Below are 16,479 nucleotides of genomic sequence, written 5' to 3'. Positions count from 1 at the left end.
TATAGGTGAGTGCAGCACAATAAGATATGATAAGGCTGAGAGAGACCACAGTCACTTAACTCTTCTCACAGTATGTTATAATTGTTCCATTTTATTATTAGTTTTATTGTTAACCTCTTACTGTGCCTAGTTTTTAAATTTTTTATTATTTATTTTTTATTTTACTTTAAGTTCTGGGATATATGTACTGAACATGCAGGTTTGTTACATAGCTATACATGTGCCATGGTGGTTTGCTGTACCCATCAACCCGTCATCTAGGTTTTAAGCCCCGCATGCATTAGGTATGTGTTCTAATGCTCTCCCTCCCCTTTCCCCCTACTCCCAGTCAGGCCCTAGCGTGTGATGTTCCCCTCCCTGTGTCCATGTGTTCACATTGTTCAGCTCCTACTTATGAGTGAGAACATGCAGTATTTGGTTTTCTGTTCCTGTGTTAGTTTGCTAAGGATGATGGTTTCTGAAGGGGTGGCCTGCTCCTCCACACCTGTGAGTATATCTTGTCAGGTGGGATGAGAGACTGAGAAAAGAAATAAGACACAGAGACAAAGTATAGAGAAACAACAGTGGGCCCAGGAGACCGGCACTCAGCATACAGAGGACCTGCACCAGCACCAGTCTCTGAATTCCCTAAGTTTTTATTGATTACTATTTTCACTATCTCAGCAACAGGAATGCAGTAGGAGAGCAGGATGATAATAGGGAGAAGGTCAGCAAAAAAAAAAAAACCAAAAAAACAAAAAAAACATGAGCAAAGGAAACTGTGTCACAAATAAGTTCAAGGGGAGGTACTATTCCTGGATGTGCACGTAGGCCAAATTTATGCTTCTCTCCACCCAAACATCTCAGGGTAGTAAAGAATAACAGAGCAACATTGTCGCCAGCATATCTCGCCTCCAGCCACAGGGTGGTTTTCTCCTACCTCAGAATAGAACGAATGTACAATCGGGTTTTATACGGAGACGTTCGTTCCCAGGGGCATGCAGGAGATAGAGGCCTTCCTCTTATCTCAACCGCAAGAGGCTTTCCTCTTTTACTAATCCTCCTCAGCACAGACCCTTCCCGGGTGTCGGGCCCATGAGGTCATATCTCAGGCTGTCTCAGTGGGGAGAAACCTTGGACAATACCCGGCTTTCCTGGACAGAGGTCCCTGTGGCTCTCTGCAGTGCATTGTGCCCCTGGTTAATCTAGAATGGAAAATGGCAATGACTTTTACCAAGCATACTGCCTGTAAACATATTGTTAACAAAGCACATCCCGCACAACCCTAGATCCCTTAAACCTTGATTCCATACAACACATGTTTCTGTGAGCACAAGTTTGGGGTTAAAGTTACAGATTAACAGCCTCTCAAGGCAAAACAACTATTCAGGGTACAGATCAAAATGGAGTACCTTATGTCTTCCTTTTCTACATAGTCATAGTAACAGTCTGATCTCTCTCTTCCTGCAGTTTCCAACTTCATTCATGTCCCCGCAAAGGACATTAACTCATTCTTTTTTATGGCTGCATAGTATTCCATGGTGTATATATGCCACATTTTCTTTATCCAGTCTATAATTGATGGACATTTGGGTTGGTCCCAAGTCTTTGCTATTGTAAATAGTGCTGCAATAAACATTAAGGACTAACTACCAGGTGCCCCCAGGGGTCCCAATGCATAGCACTGCTCCTAGTGACCCCAGTCCCTGTGCTCTTTGGAAGGGGCTGGTCCTGGGACAGAGGCATGCATGGGGCCACTCTCCCATCTTTGGCTTGAGTCCTCCATGCAATTCCAGGTTATCAGACATAGAAAGGCTTGGTGATGGGCCTTTGTGTGCATGTGTGCCTGTGCCTTTACAGTAGAATAATTTATAATTTTGTGGGTATATACCCAGTAACCCATTGCTGGGTCAAATGATATTTCTGGTTCTAGATCTTAAGGAATCTCTACACTGTCTTCCACAGTGGTTGAATTAATTTACACTCTCACCAATAGTGTAAAAGTGTTCCTATTTATCTGCATCCTTGCCAGCATCCGTTGTTTCCAGACATTTTAATGATCACCATTCTAACTGGCAATGCTAAATGAAATATCTCATTGTGGTTTTGATTTTCATTTCTCTAATGACCAGTGATGATGAGCTTTTCTTCATGTTTCTTGACCGCATAAATGTCTTCTTTTGAGAAGTGTCTGTTCATATCCTTCACCCACTTTCTGATGGGGTTGTTTTTTTCTCGTAAATTTGTTTATGTTCCTTGTAGATACTTAATATTAGACCTTTGTCAGATGGATAGATTGCAAAAATTTTCCAGTATTCTGTAAATTTGCCTGTTCACTTCTTTTGCTGAGCAGAAGCTCTTCAGTTTGATTAGATCCCATTTGTCAATTCTGGCTTTTGTTGCAATTGCTTTTGGTGTTTTCATCATAAAGTCTTTGCCCATGCCTATGTCCTGAATGGTATTGCCTAGGTTTCCTTCTAGGGTTTTTATTCTTTTGGGTTTTACATTTAAGTCTTTAATTCATCTTGAGTTAAGTTTTGTATATAGTGTAAGGAAGGGGTCCAGTTTCTGTTTTCTGCATATGGCTAGCCAGTTTTCCCAGCACCATTTATTAGATAGAGAATCCTTTCCACATTGCTTGTTTTTGGCAGGTGTGTCAAAGATCAGATGGTTATAGATGTGTGGTGTTATTTCTGAGGCCTCTGTTCTGTTCCATTGGTCTCTTTATCTGTTTTGGTACCAGTATCATGCTGTTTTGGTTACTGTAGCCTTGTAGTATAGTTTGACGTCAGGTAGCGTGATGCCTCCCGCTTTGTTCTTTTTGCTTAGGATCGTCTTGGCCATACGGGCTCTTTTTTCGTTCCATGTGAAATTTAAAGTAGTTGTTTTTAGTTCTGTGAAGAAAGTCAATGGTAGCTTGATGGGAATAGCCTTGAACCTATAAATTACTTTGTGCAGTATGACCATTTTCACGATATTGATTTTTCCTGTCCATAAGCATGGAATTTTTTTCCATTTATTTGTGTCCTCTCTTATTTCTTTGAACAGTGGTTTGTAGTTCTCCTTGAAGAGGTCCTTCACATCCCTTGTAAGTTGTATTCCTAGGTGTCTTATTTTCTTCATAGCAATTTTGAATGGGAGTTCACTTGTGATTTGGCTCTCTGCTTGTCTATAATTGGTGTGTAGGAATGCTTGTGACTTTTACACATTGGTTTTGTATCCTGAGGCTTTGCTGAAGTTGTTTATCAGCTTAAGAAGTTTTCGGGCTGAGACAGTGGGGTTTTCTAAATATATAATCATGTCATCTGCAAACAGAGACAATTCAACTTCCTCTCTTCCTATTTGAATACGCTTTATTTATTTCTCTTGCCTGATTGCTCTAGCCAGAACTTCCAATACTATGTTGAATAAGAGTGGTGAGAGAGGGCATCATTATCTTGTGCCAGTTTTCAAAGGGAATGCTTCCAGCTTTGGCCCATTCACTATGATATTGGCTATGGCTTTGTTATAAATAGCTCTTATTATTTTGAGACATGTTCCATCACTACCTATTTTATTAAGAGTTTTGAGCATGAAGGGGTGTTGAATTTCACCAAAGGTCTTTTCTGCATCTATTGAGATAATCATGTGGTTTTTGTCATTGGTTCTGTTTATGTGATGGATTATGTTTATTGATTTGCATATATTAAACCAGCCTTGTTTCCCAGCAAGCTCACTTGATCATGGTGAATAAGTTTTTGATATGCTACTGGATTTGGTTTGCTCAGTATTTTACTGAGGATTTTTGCATCGATGTTCATTAGGGATATTGGCCTGACATTTTCTTTTTTTGTTGTGTCTCTGCCAGCGTTTGGAATCAGGATGATGCTGGCCTAATAAAATGAGTTAGGGAGAAGTCCCTCTTTTTTTTTTATTGTTTGGAATAGTTTCAGAAGGAATGGTACCAGTTCCTCTTTGTACCTCTGGTAGAATTTGGCAGTGAGTCTGTCTAGTCCTGGGCTTTTTTTGGTTGTTAGACTATTAATTACTGCCTCATTTTCAGAACTTTTTATTCACTATTTATAGATTCAAATTCTTCCTGGTTTAGCCTTGGGAGAACGTATGTGTCTAGGAATTTATCCATTTCTTCTAGATTTTCTAGTTCATTTGTGTAGAGGTGTTTATAATATTATCTAATGGTAGTTTGTATTTCTGTGGGATCAGTAGTGATATCCCCTTTAACATTTTTTATTGTGTCTATTTCATTCGTCTCTCTTTTCTTCTTTCCCAGTCTGGCTAGTGGTCTGTCTATTTTGTTAATCATTTCAAAAAACCAGCTCTTGGATTCATTGATTTTTTGAAGGGTTTTTCTTGTCTCTCTCTCCCCTGCACTTCTGCTCTAATCTCAGTTATTTCTTGTCTCCTGCTAGGTTTTGAATTTTTTTGCTCTTGCTTCTCTAGTTCTTTTAATTGTGATGTTAGAGTGTCAATTTTAGATCCTTCTTGCTTTCTGATGTGGGCATTTAGTATTATACGTTTTTCTCAGAATCTCTGTGTCCCAGAGATTCTGGTACATTGTCTCTTTGTTCTCATTTGTTTCAAAGAACTTTGTTATTTCTGCCTTAATTTCATTATTTACCCAGTAGTCATTTAGGAGCACGTTGTTCGATTTCCATGTAGTTGTGAGATTTTGAGTGAGTTTCTTAATCCTGAGTTCTAATTTGATTGCACTGTAGTCTGAGAGGCTGTTTGCTATAATTTCAGTTCTTTTGCATTTGCTAAAGAGTATTTTACTTCCAATTATGCAGTCGATTTTAGAATAAGTGCTATGTGGTGCTGAGAAGAATGTATATTCTGTTGATTTGGGGTGGAGAGTTCTATAGATGTCTATTAAGTCTGCTTCATTCAGAGCTGAGTTCAAGTCCTGAATATCCTTGTTAATTTTCTGTCTCGTTGATCTGCCTGATGTTGACAATGAGGTGTTAAAGTTTCCCACTATTATTGTTCGGGAGTCTATGTCTCTTTGTATTTCTCTAAGAACTTGTTTTATGAATCTGGGTGCCCCGTATTGGGTGCATATATATTTATGATAGTCAGTTCTTCTTGTTGCATTGATTCCTTTACCTTATTGCATTGATCCTTTTACCATTATGTAATGCCCTTCTTTGTCTTTTTTGATCTTTGTTAGTTTAAAGTCTGTTTTATCAGAGACCAGGATTGCAACCCTGCTTTTTTTGCTTTCCATTGGCTTGGTAAATATTTCTCCATCCCTTTATTATCTCACATGTCTTTGCATGCGAGATGTGTCTCCTAAATACAGCACACTGTATCCAATTTGCCAGTCTGTGTCTTTTAATTGGGGCATTTAGCCCATTTACATTTAAGGTTAATATTGTTATGTGTGAATTTGATCCTGTCATCATGCTGCTAGTTGGTTATTTTGCACACTAGTTGATGCAATTTCTTCATGGTGTCGTTGGTCTTTATATTTTGGTGTGCTTTCTGCAGTGGCTGCTAATGGTTTTTTTCTTTTTATATTTAGTGCTTCCTTCAGGAGCTCTTGTAAGACAGGCCTAGTGGTGACAAAATCCCTCAGCATTTGCTTGTGTGTAAAGGATTTTGTTCATTGTGAAACTTAGTTTGGCGGGATATGAAATTCTGGATTGAAAATGCTTTTCTTTAAGAATGTTGAATATTGGCCCCCACTCTTTTCTGGGTTGTATGGTTTCTGCAGAGACATCCACTGTTAGTCTGATGAGCTTCCCTTCGCATATAACCTGACTTTTTTCTCTGGCTGCCTTTAACAGTTTTTCCTTTGTTTGAAATTTGGAGAATCTGACAATAGTGTGTTTTGTTGTTGCTCTTCTCGAGGAGTATCTTAGTTGTGTTTTTAGTATTTTCTGAATGTGAATGTTGGCCTTTCTTGTTAGGTTGGGGAAGTTCTCCTGGATAATATCTTGAAGTATGTTTTCCAACTTGGTTCCATTTTCCCCATCACTTTCAGGGACCCCAATTAGTTGTAGGTTTGATCTTTTCACATAGTCTGATATTTCTTGGGGCTTTGTTTGTTCCTTTTCATTATTTTCTCTAATCTTATCTTCTGGCCTTATTTTATTAAGTTTATCTTCGATCTCTGATATCCTTTCTTCTGCTTGATCAATTCAGCTATTGATACTTGTGTATGCTTCACGAAGTTCTTGTGCTGTGTTTTTCAGCTCCATCAGGTCATTTATGTTCCTCTCTAACCTGGTTATTTTAATTAGCAGTTCCTATAACCTTTTGTGAAGGTTCTTGGTTTCCTTGCATTGGGATAGAACATGATCCTTTAGCTCAGAGGAGTTTGTTATTACCCACCTACTGAAGCCTACTTCTGTCAATTCATCAGACTCATTCTCTGTCCAATTTTGTGCCCTTGCTGAAGAGGAGGTGTGACCATTGGGAGAAGAAGAGAGGCATTCTGGATTTTGGAATTGTTGACATTTTTGTTCTGTTTTTTTCCCTCATCTTTGTGGATTTATCTACCTTTGATCTTTGAGGCTCATGACTTTTGGATGGGGTTTTTCTGTTGGTGGTGTTGTTGCATTTTATGTTTGTTAGTTTTTCTTCTAACAGTCAGGCTCCTCTTCTGCAGGTCTGCTGCAGTTTGCTAGAGGCCCACTCCAGTCTCTCTTTGCCTGGGTATCAGCAGCAGAGGCTGCAGAACAGCAAAGATTGCTGCCTGATCCTTCCTCTGGAAGCTTCATCCCAGAGGGGCACCGGCCTGATGCCAGCCAGAGCTCTCCTGCATGAGGTGTTTGTCAACCACTGTTGGGAGGTCTCTCCCAGCCAGGAGGCATGAGGGTCAGGAACCCACTTGAGGAGGCAGTCTGTCCCTTAGCAGAGCTTGAACACTGTGCTTTGAGAACCTCCTTGTCAGGATCCGCTGATTTCTTCTGAGCCAGCAGGCAGGAATGTTTAAGTCCGCTGAAGCCATGCCCATAGCCACCTCTTCTTCCAGTTGCTCTGTCCCAGGGAAATGGGAGTTTTATCTATAAAGCCCTGACTGGGACTGCTGCCTTTCTTTCAGAGATGCCCTGCCCAGTGAAGAGGAACCTAGAGAGGCAGTCTGGCCACAGCCTCTTTGCCACACTGTGTTGAGTTTTGCCCAGTCCTTAGTACTGTGAGGGGAAAAACCACCTACTGAAGCCTCAGTAATGGCGGATGCCCCTCCCCCCACCAAGCTCCAGTGCCCCAGGTCGACTTCAGATTGCTGTGCTGGCAGCGAGAATTTCAAGCCAGTGCTTCTCAGCTTGCTGTGGGGGTGGGACCTGCTGAGCGAGACTACTTGGCTCCCTGGCTTTGGCCCCCTTTCCAGGGGAGTGAGCAGTTCTATCTCACTGTGGTTCCAGTCACCACTGGGGTATGAAAAAAAAACCTTCTGCAGCTAGCCCAGTGTCTGCCTGAACAGCTGCCCATTTTTGTGCTTGGAACCCAGGGCTCTGGTGGTATAGACACACGAGGGAGTCTCCTGGCCTGCAGATTACAAAAGTCATGAGAGAAGCATAGTATCTGGGCCAGCAGCACAGTGCCTCATGGCTTCCCTTGGCTGGGAAAGGGAGGCCCCCCACTCCTTGCACTTCCCAGGTGACGTGATACCCCACCGTGTTTCTGCTCGCCCTCTGTGGGCTACATCCACTGCCTAACCAGCCGCAGTGAGATGAACAGGGTACCTAAGTTGGAAATGCGGAAATCGCCCACCTTCTCCGTTGGTCTCACTGGGAGCTGCAGACCAGAGCTGTTCCTATTCGGCCATCTTGCCGGATCTATCCTGCTTAGTTTTTAAACTAAAGTTTGTCATAGGCGTGCATGCCTGAGAAATGTCATAGTGCATGCAGGGTTTGGTACTTTCTGTGGTTTCAGGCATTTTACTGAGGGTCTTGGACTGTGTCCCTGAAGGATAAGGGGCGGTATAATTGTGCATTTTCTGTATCAGTGTTATAATTCAATAACAAGTTTCAAAACTGAAGTGCACGCATGGCAGGTGAAGAGCATTTGGAGTTATTACTACTAACTAGCGTATTAGTAGAAAAGTATCTTGGCCAGCAGTTATGAAACAGATTCCAGTCCCGTGTCTTCCACTAGCCAGCTGTGTGACCCAAACAAGCCACTAACCTGCATGAATATTCTAGCGTTCCTCGTCAATATCATGTAAGTAATTTGAACTACAATTAGTGTAATGCCCGGTCCTTCCCAATCCCCAAATCTCTCCCTGGGTCAGGACCTCCACATTGCACTCCAGCTGCTGCCTCCTTTCTGGGAAACCCTCCAGGAGGGGCTGGGCACCCTCACCAGCTGCACTTTTTCTCTGGTCTCTTTAGGCCACTCGATTCAGGTCTTCATCCCCAAAAACTCCATTGAGCTGCTCTGGCCGTGGATGCCAGTGACATGATCCCTGCTAGACCCATGATTCACCCTCAGTTCACGTCTAAGCAGACACGCCAGCAGCAACTGATGCTGTCGCCAAGTCAGTCTTTCTGGGATCACCTCTATCTGGGCCCTGGGCTGGCACGAACTCTTAGGTCTTCATTTACCTCACTGGTTGTGTTTCTGGCTCCTCCCCGTCTTCCTGACCTCTAAAGACGGGAAGGACGGAGGATTCTGATGTCCACGCTTTGCTCTCCTCCATCCTCACTCATCACAGCTGGTCTCTTGACTTCCAGTTTCCTATCTCTCCAGATGGAATCTCCAATAGATTCCAGTCCTATGGATCTAACTGCCCCTCAGTAAAACTACCTGACTGGCTGCTCACATGCAGAAATTAACTTTCCCAGCCCCAAACCTTGATTTCTTTACCCCACAAACCTGTTCCTCTCCCAGGCTTCCTCAGTCTGAGTAAACGACTTCCTCGTTCTTCCAGGTCTTTGTTAGGGCAAAGGCCTGGAGCTTTCCTTGGCTGTCTCTCTCTACACTGGCGTCCCCCTAGACTTTACCTTTAAAGAACATCCAAAATCTGACCACTTCTCAGCACCTCCCCTGCCACCATGACCACCTTGGTGTGAGCTGATGTTATTTCTTGCTGGGGTGATTTGACAGCTTCTTAACTCAGCCTTTTTGTCTTACTCCTGGGCTGATGGTGTCTTCTCCGTCTTGTAGCTAGAATGATCTTTTTATAAAGAAGTCACTTCATGCCACTCCTCTGATTAAGGCCTTCTAGTGGGTTCTGTACTGGGCTCAACAGTGTCCCCCAAAATTCATGTCTTCCCAGAACCTCGGGGTGTGACCTTTGGAAATGGGGTTGTTGCAGATGTGGTTAATCCAATACGACTGGAGTCCTTCTGTGGACACCAGTGACATGAAGTTCCTGTTCTTAGAGGAACTAGGCACAGAGACACAGAGAGGAGGAGGCTGAGCAAAGTCACAGACACACGGGGAAGAGGCCGCGTGGAGATGGCGGCAGAGATTGGAGGGGTCCATCTACAGGCCAAGGAACACTGGGGATGGCTCGCAGCTCCGGAAGCTGCAGAACCAACACGGATGCTCCCTAAGGGTTTCAGAAAGGCCTGGCCCTACTGCCATCTTGATAGACTTCTGACCTCTAAACTGTGGGAAAATGAATGAATTCCTGCTGTTTTTGCCACCCAACTGTGTGGTGCTTTATTATGACATCCTGGGAAACGAATATGGGTTCCCATGTGGCTCAGAATAAAGCTTAAGGGCCTTACCTTGGTGCTGGGCCCTGTGCAATCTGGGCCCCTCCGTGGGCCTCCTCTCTGACTCCAGCTCTGCTTTACCTCCCTGGCTTTCCTGCTGGGCGCTCCAGCCTCTCCCACCAGCTTGTCAGAGGAAGCGGCGTTTCCGCCCTGCACACAGCTGCGCCATGCCTGTCCTCACACCCTCGCCCTATTCCATTGCTCTTCCTGCCTCTGGCCACCCACAAACTGATTTTACATTTTTTCTGTAGAATAGAAACTTACTGAGAACAAAACATTGCTGTTTAATGCCTGCTTCATTGACTATATCTATGTCAATGTGTGGCACTTAGCAAATGTTTGATATTAAGTACATACTTCTTGGATGAATGAATAAATATCCTAATTTGCTTATTAGATAATTTTCTTGTGTGATGAGAATGAGACCTGCTTGGAATTTGTCGGGGTTAAGGATGGAAGTTGAACAGATAGATGAGGTCTCAGGAAAGGTTGCTGCAAGAACAGAAATCACAATTGCCTTCTGCAGGACTGGGCAGGTGAGGGAGGAGTGAGGGGAGGGCCCTCCAAGGGGGCTGGCCTGGCGGGAAGGCCTGGGAAGGAGGGACAGGGATGGTGAGTGGGGCTTTCTTCCCTGCTTGGAGGCCAAGTGAGATCCATGGCTAAGTACTGAATGTGATGTTCTCAAATCTGCTTCTCTTCAAGGCCGCTGTGCTCTCCTTGGAGCGGAGTGTGTGGACTGTGCAGCTCATCGGATGTGCCCACAAACACACTGGTGCCCACGGGCACACTTCCAAGTTGAACAGGTAAACCCTCTGGGTTGCAGGGTCGTATTTTCAAAGGCCCACCCTGTCATCGGTGGCCTTGTAGGGCCATGGCTGGAGATGAAGCAAAGCCCGCACTGCCAGCAGTGGGCGGGAAAGAAGCATTCCCTGAGGAAGGAGGCTTCCTGTTGCCCACACGCATCAGGACAGGCAGACGGAGGCGTCATGGGAGATAAATAACTTGCTTTGCGTTCCTGGTGTGAGACGTTACCTTCCAAAGCAGACTGGTGGAACGCCTCTGTAGATTTTTGTTTTGTCTTATTTTTGCAAACAGAATGACTAAGGAAAGGGAGGGAGTCAGGGACTCAGGGAGGGACCGTCGCATTGGGAGTCAGAGGACTAAGGAAAGGGAGGGAGTCAGGGACTCAGGGAGGGACCCTTGCGTTGGGAGTCAGAGGACTAAGGAAAAGGGAGGGAGTCAGGGACTCAGGGAGGGACCCTTGCATTGGGAGTCAGAGGACTAAGGAAAGGGAGGGAGTCAGGGACTCAGGGAGGAACCGTCGCGTTGGGAGTCAGAGGACTGAGGAAAGGGAGGGAGTCAGGGACTCAGGGAGGGACCCTTGCGTTGGGAGTCAGACGGATGCTCTCCGGACAAGGATGGTGAATCAGGCACAGGCCGGAGGGAGCAGGGAATGGGACATTTGCAACGTGGGTAGGATCGGGGCTTTACAGTCACCAGGGGAATCCCACGGAGGCGTCTGTCTTTCCCCATAGAGACTGTTCTCTGCGCATGCACGTTCCTTGAGGCCACGGTGTCAGCCCCTGTCCACCAGGGCACCACGTCCCCGGCCACTGCTCCTTTGTGTGCTGGTCTGGCCGAGCAGGGGCCTGGGCAGGCGGTCTCGGAGAAGGAGTGTGGCTGGCCCTGTGGCACCTGCAGCTCTCTCAAGCGCCATTCCCACCACACACGCGCTTCCTTCTGGATTTCCTGCCCCTTCCAGGGCGCTGACCCCATGGGAGGAAAGGAAGAAGGAGGAAGGAAGACAAAGCTTCCTGATTCTTGCCCCAGACTCAGACCTTCTTTCAGCGGGTGTGATCTGCCCTGGGGACCCTAGGAGAAGGTGGGTCGGGAACTTCTGAGAGAAAGAACATTCTGGAGGGACTGGAGTGGGATCCCGGGGACTCAGGCAGTTTTGACTTGGGCCTGGAAATGAACTTGGGAAGAGAAAGTAATGTCTGTTCCTTATTTGACTGTGAAGCTGGAACAGACTCAAGTACCTTTACAAAGGCCAGACACCTCAGTGCGCTGGAGCTCTCCTGTGGGTTACCTATCTCGGTGTCATGGCTTTCACTGGGGTAAGGTAGCGATTGCTCTGCCTCACTGACTAAACAGACCCAGGCTCGGTGGGTGCTACAGAGGCCCCGAGCCCAGGCATGGAAGGCTCTCATCTCAGGAGGGTGCACACTCCTGGTCTCATTAGCAGACCTCGCTCACACACGTTCAGAGAATCACGTTCCAATGGGAGCACTGCTGTTATCAAAGATCACAATCACAATCAGCCATAACAACCCATCAGAGAAGAGTGTCCACTACACTCTCTCCATGCTTTTTGGCTGGGGACCCACATGAAAATCCCCTTACATTTTGGCACCTAGAAAACAAATCTCTTTGCTGATGCTGGCAGGCCTCTTTTTATCAAAACTGACTATTTGATAATTTGCATTTATTTTTCTGCCATGGCTGCCAGGAAGCTCAGCAAGCTCTAATCTTAGAATGCGATAGTAACCGCAGACGGGAAACAGGTGTGGGTCAGCGGCACCCTCCCTCTCTCTTCATTGTATGCTCTTAACTTTTTAATTTCTGTATTTAAGGGCTTTCTTATAGATAAATTTTTGGATTTTAGAAAATTCTGTATAATATATTGTGGCATACATTATATTTTTAAAAATCTTGCCTTCATTAAATCTCTGATCAAGTAAAAACAGTGCATATTTGTCTCTGAGTCCTGGGAGCTGGGCCATGGAGACTTAAGACTGATGAATGACATGTTATGAAAGCTTAGAAGAGCTCATTGCGTTTAGGGATTGACTAAAAAGCACTGCATTTTAAGCTTGGTCTAGGGAATGACCGTTCTTATTGCTCCATTGTATAGCTCTTGATAGCATTTTATGATACACACAGTTTTAATTATTGTGAAGTAGGAATATTCCCATTTTACACACTGAATACTGAAAAAGAGCGAGGATAACTAATTTGCTTTGACACAATGGAAAGGGAGGCTCCTATTAAGAGTTTCACAAATTGGACCCTTAACCTAGAGACTGGTTAGAAGTTTTGTGATCAAAGTGACCTGGACGCACTAGCAGTCATGCGAAAACTGGAGAGAGAAACTTTTTTTTTCTGTGGTGTTTAGGTGATCTGATTGAAATAAATGCTATCTGGAGACCCCAAAAACCAAAAATTTGCTTTGAAGGCCCATTACTGTGCAACTTTCCAACTAAGTACGTGCTGGGCTGGCAATACTGATATGACCCAGGGACCCAGCCATACATCTTTCCCCCCGGGACCAGGAAGAGATCGGAATCTGGTTTGCTGTCTTTCTCTAGGCTCTCACCAGGGCACTTAGGCACATCCACAAATGCTTCATAAGTTCCAAAACGCAAAGGATGAAGAAATCAGAAAAGTCCCCAATGCCACCGGCCACCTTCAGGGAGAGCCTGGATGTCCAGACAAGTCACTGGTCAGGTGCACAGCAGTGGGGAAGTGCTGTATGTTGACGACATCTGTGTAGCTCCAGCCAGCCGCTCCTCATGGACTCCCAACAACCAGACCCTCCATCGAGCTCGACTGAACCCCTCCAGTGACTCAGAGGAGGCTTGGGCTCCTGTCACACAGAGCCTGGCACTTTCCTGTAAGCATTGATAGCAGCAGAATCCGATCATGGCCCAGTCTCTGAGCAGAATTCTGATGATCTTGCCACCTCAAGTGGACTCTTCTAAAGTAGCAAGTGCTCTGTCCCCAGAGTACTTGGAGAGGCTGCCCTGCTCCACCTCACTTCTGAAATGGAAATAGATCCTTGCTCCCTGTCACTGGGGTAAGGTTGGTCTTTGAGCCAGGAGTTCAAGATGGGGCCTCTCTACATGCTCCTCATGTTTGAGTGTCTGCCACAGTGTGTCAGAAAAATACCAATGGGCCAGGGGATTCCCAGCATTGAAATCCAGTCTCAGAGACTGAGTATCTCCCACAACAGCACTGACCACTCCCGCCCTCTTTTAAGCCAGGTCATTCCACCCTGCAGCTCACTCCAACGTCTAGTAGCAAGCCACCCAAGCACTAGGAAACGTCCAGGGTTGAAGATCGATGAGGGCTCCTCCCAGCCTCCCTTTAAAACAATTACAATAATAATCAAGCCTGCTTCTCACACTCCCCTCTGCCTCTGGGCCCTGAACCCTGGGACTGGTTTGGACACGTGCACACGCACTCTCCAACTCCTCTCAGCTCTGGGTCCTTGCCTTCAGCCTGTGGCCCAGGGCTCACTCCTTAGTGCCCCACACACCTCATGAGCAGGCCTAGTTCATTGTCTCCAAGACATTCTACAAAGGCCTCACTACCCCCGAAAGTTTAAGGAGTTCCTACTGACTTAGGGTTTACAGGGTTCAAAATGCTCTGAGCAGACTGAGAAACCAAAGACCAGTTCCAAATAGGACTTATCCTGAGGAGCACCAGGAGTGCCCATCATCAATTTACAAAATCCTAAACCTCCAAGTGGAGGGGATGTGATATGTCACCTCGCCCTCAGTGAAGGCCCTCTACACAAATACCCTAGCCAGTCTCAACTCCTTTTGACATGACTGGAGCTCTGTGTTGTGGGAGATGCAAAGACTGTCATCGATCCCACAAACAGTAATGGTGCTGGGCAAGATGGCCATGGATCCCACAGCTAGGGATGGTGCCAGGCAGCCAGTGGCACATGGGGGGAAAGGGGAGGGCAAAGCAGGGCAGGGATTAGAGAGCGCAGAGGCCTAGCTTTAGGAAGATGGTTGAAACCTGCAAAGAGTTAACAGCATTCCAGTGGGTCTGGGAGGGTAAACATGGTTTGGATAGAGACACAGGAGCAGCATGAGCTAAGGGCCCACAAGGGAAGGACCTCGGTATTTAAAGAGACATTGGATAGAAAAGTCTAGTGAAATGGACAGAAGGCTAGAGAGGTAGCTGGGATTAACTCACGGAGGCCTGGACTGTCCCGGCCAGGAGGTAAGTTTGTGCTCTTTAGACGGATGCTGGAGGGTGAAGTGTCCTGTGTTTAGCAAAATCCCTCTCTTGATAGCCTGGAAGGAGGCGAGGACGAGCCCTGCAGGGAGGCCAGTGAACCAGGAAGCAACCGAGAGGAGGAACGGCAGAACCTGCTCCCTGATCAGTCAAGCAAGGGAGAGGGTGGCATGTCCCACATGAAGAGCACGTGAGCCTGGGTGACAAGAAGGTGGCTGCTGATGGTCAGAGACACTGGGCTACCGGGGGAATTCTAACAGGTAAGAGAAAATGTGCAGCTCCATGTGGGGCAGCTCGAGAGGCCAGGAAACATTAGCTTGTGGCAGCTGCACTTTCTCTGCCTTTGATCGTTGCCCATCTGGGCACCTGGCTGACACTGACTGGAAGGAGAAAGGGCCAGGAGGCATTGACTTCCCCTCCCACGGCCAGAGGCGGCCAGCGTCCTAATGAATGAGGGTGAGTGAAGGAAGCATTTGGAATTTCACAGAGAGGCCCATTTCCTTCCGCACATATGAAGCACCTGCTAGTGCTGTGTACTAGACGCTGGAAAACTGAAGTTCCAGGAGGAGGGGACGCTCGTAGAAACAATAAACGAACAACATGCAGGTGGGAGAGCCACACACAGGACCCAGAAGGTCTAGAAGAAGTCGCGGTGTGAACCAAAGAGGAAAGGGAGGAAGAGGAAGAGGAAGGGGAAGGAAGCAGCTTAAGGGGAAGGAAGCAGCTTAGGATTAAAGGAACAAAAGAGAAATGAAGCTCTAGGCACACAGGCTGGGGAGGGCTGGGGAGGCTGGGGAAAGGCCAGGGAGAGGCCAGGAAGGGCTGGGGAGTGAGGGGAGGGTATGAGAGGGGCAGGGAGGTGGCTGAGGGTGCCGGGGGAGGACCTGGGAGGGAGATATGTGGGTGGAGGACTGAAGGGGGCCACTGAGGAGGGGTGCTGGAGAGGGTGCTGGGGAGGGAGGGGGCTGGGAAGGGCTGGGGAGGGTCAGAGGACCCGAGCATATTGGACAAGAAAGAAGCCTTGGAGATGGGCGGGCGGTGGCACTGCTAGGAGGAACAAGGGAGAGAGGAGACCAGGTGTCAAGGGACCAGAAGGTGACTGAGACGGGCAAATATCGCCCAACCCACTGCCGGTACCATTTTCCACATGAACAGGCACATGTAGCATCTCTGTGTGAAATGCTCTCAAAAGTCTACGAAGTCCACAGCACGCTAAAGCACTGATGCGATGAAGCGTGTGTGTGTGTCCGCGTGAGTATTTAGCACAACAGTACTTGGGCAGGAGGAGAGTCCGTTAAATAACTTCCTTTATTTAGAAACGCAGACCCCACACGTTTCAAGAATCCTGAGCCCCAGTCTGACTTTGTCACCCCCTGACTCTGTGGGGTTGAGTCAGCTGACTTGTCAGGAGGTTTTAATCCAAGTAGAGTTAGAAGTTTAAAAGTTTGCCCATTTGTAAAATTGTGGGGTTAGTCTACATTGTTTTAAGCCGTCTCCCAATTCTTAAAAACAACTACAGCAATAAAACTAGGGTGAATCTATGATTTCAGGCAAATTCTAATCGGCTGTGACCTTTATCTTTTGTATCTAAAATCAAATTAACTGATACATTCATGTATACACTTCATCTCTGTTGATAAGATGGTGGACTAAAAATTTGTTAGAATAGAAAAAAATACATAAAGAGTGAAATAATATGATATCTTCACAATGGCCAAATTGTACTGAGATGGTGATGAGGCGCCGCTCCATGTCCTGAGGCATCTTCTAAGAAAACTTTCTGGCTGGTGCTTTCTGAGTT

General features: G+C 46.2%; 1 protein-coding gene across 1 annotated transcript in view; it reads left to right on the top strand.

Annotated features, from left to right (window-relative positions):
* LOC105487634 (putative T-complex protein 10A homolog) overlaps nucleotides 1-15,459 on the top strand; it is a 128,568-nt gene extending 113,109 nt beyond the window's left edge. The window contains exons 13-17 of the mRNA XM_071096217.1: nucleotides 10,045-10,183; nucleotides 10,350-10,450; nucleotides 11,183-11,529; nucleotides 13,016-13,320; nucleotides 14,737-15,459. The gene's annotated coding sequence lies outside the window, so the exon portion shown is untranslated. The remainder of the gene's footprint in view (nucleotides 1-10,044; nucleotides 10,184-10,349; nucleotides 10,451-11,182; nucleotides 11,530-13,015; nucleotides 13,321-14,736) is intronic.
* Nucleotides 15,460-16,479: the final 1,020 nt, after the last annotated feature.

Source organism: Macaca nemestrina, chromosome 5, assembly GCF_043159975.1.
Source record: "Macaca nemestrina isolate mMacNem1 chromosome 5, mMacNem.hap1, whole genome shotgun sequence".
NCBI classification, from domain to species: domain Eukaryota; kingdom Metazoa; phylum Chordata; class Mammalia; order Primates; family Cercopithecidae; genus Macaca; species Macaca nemestrina.
This window is presented reverse-complemented; position numbering and strand designations above follow the sequence as displayed.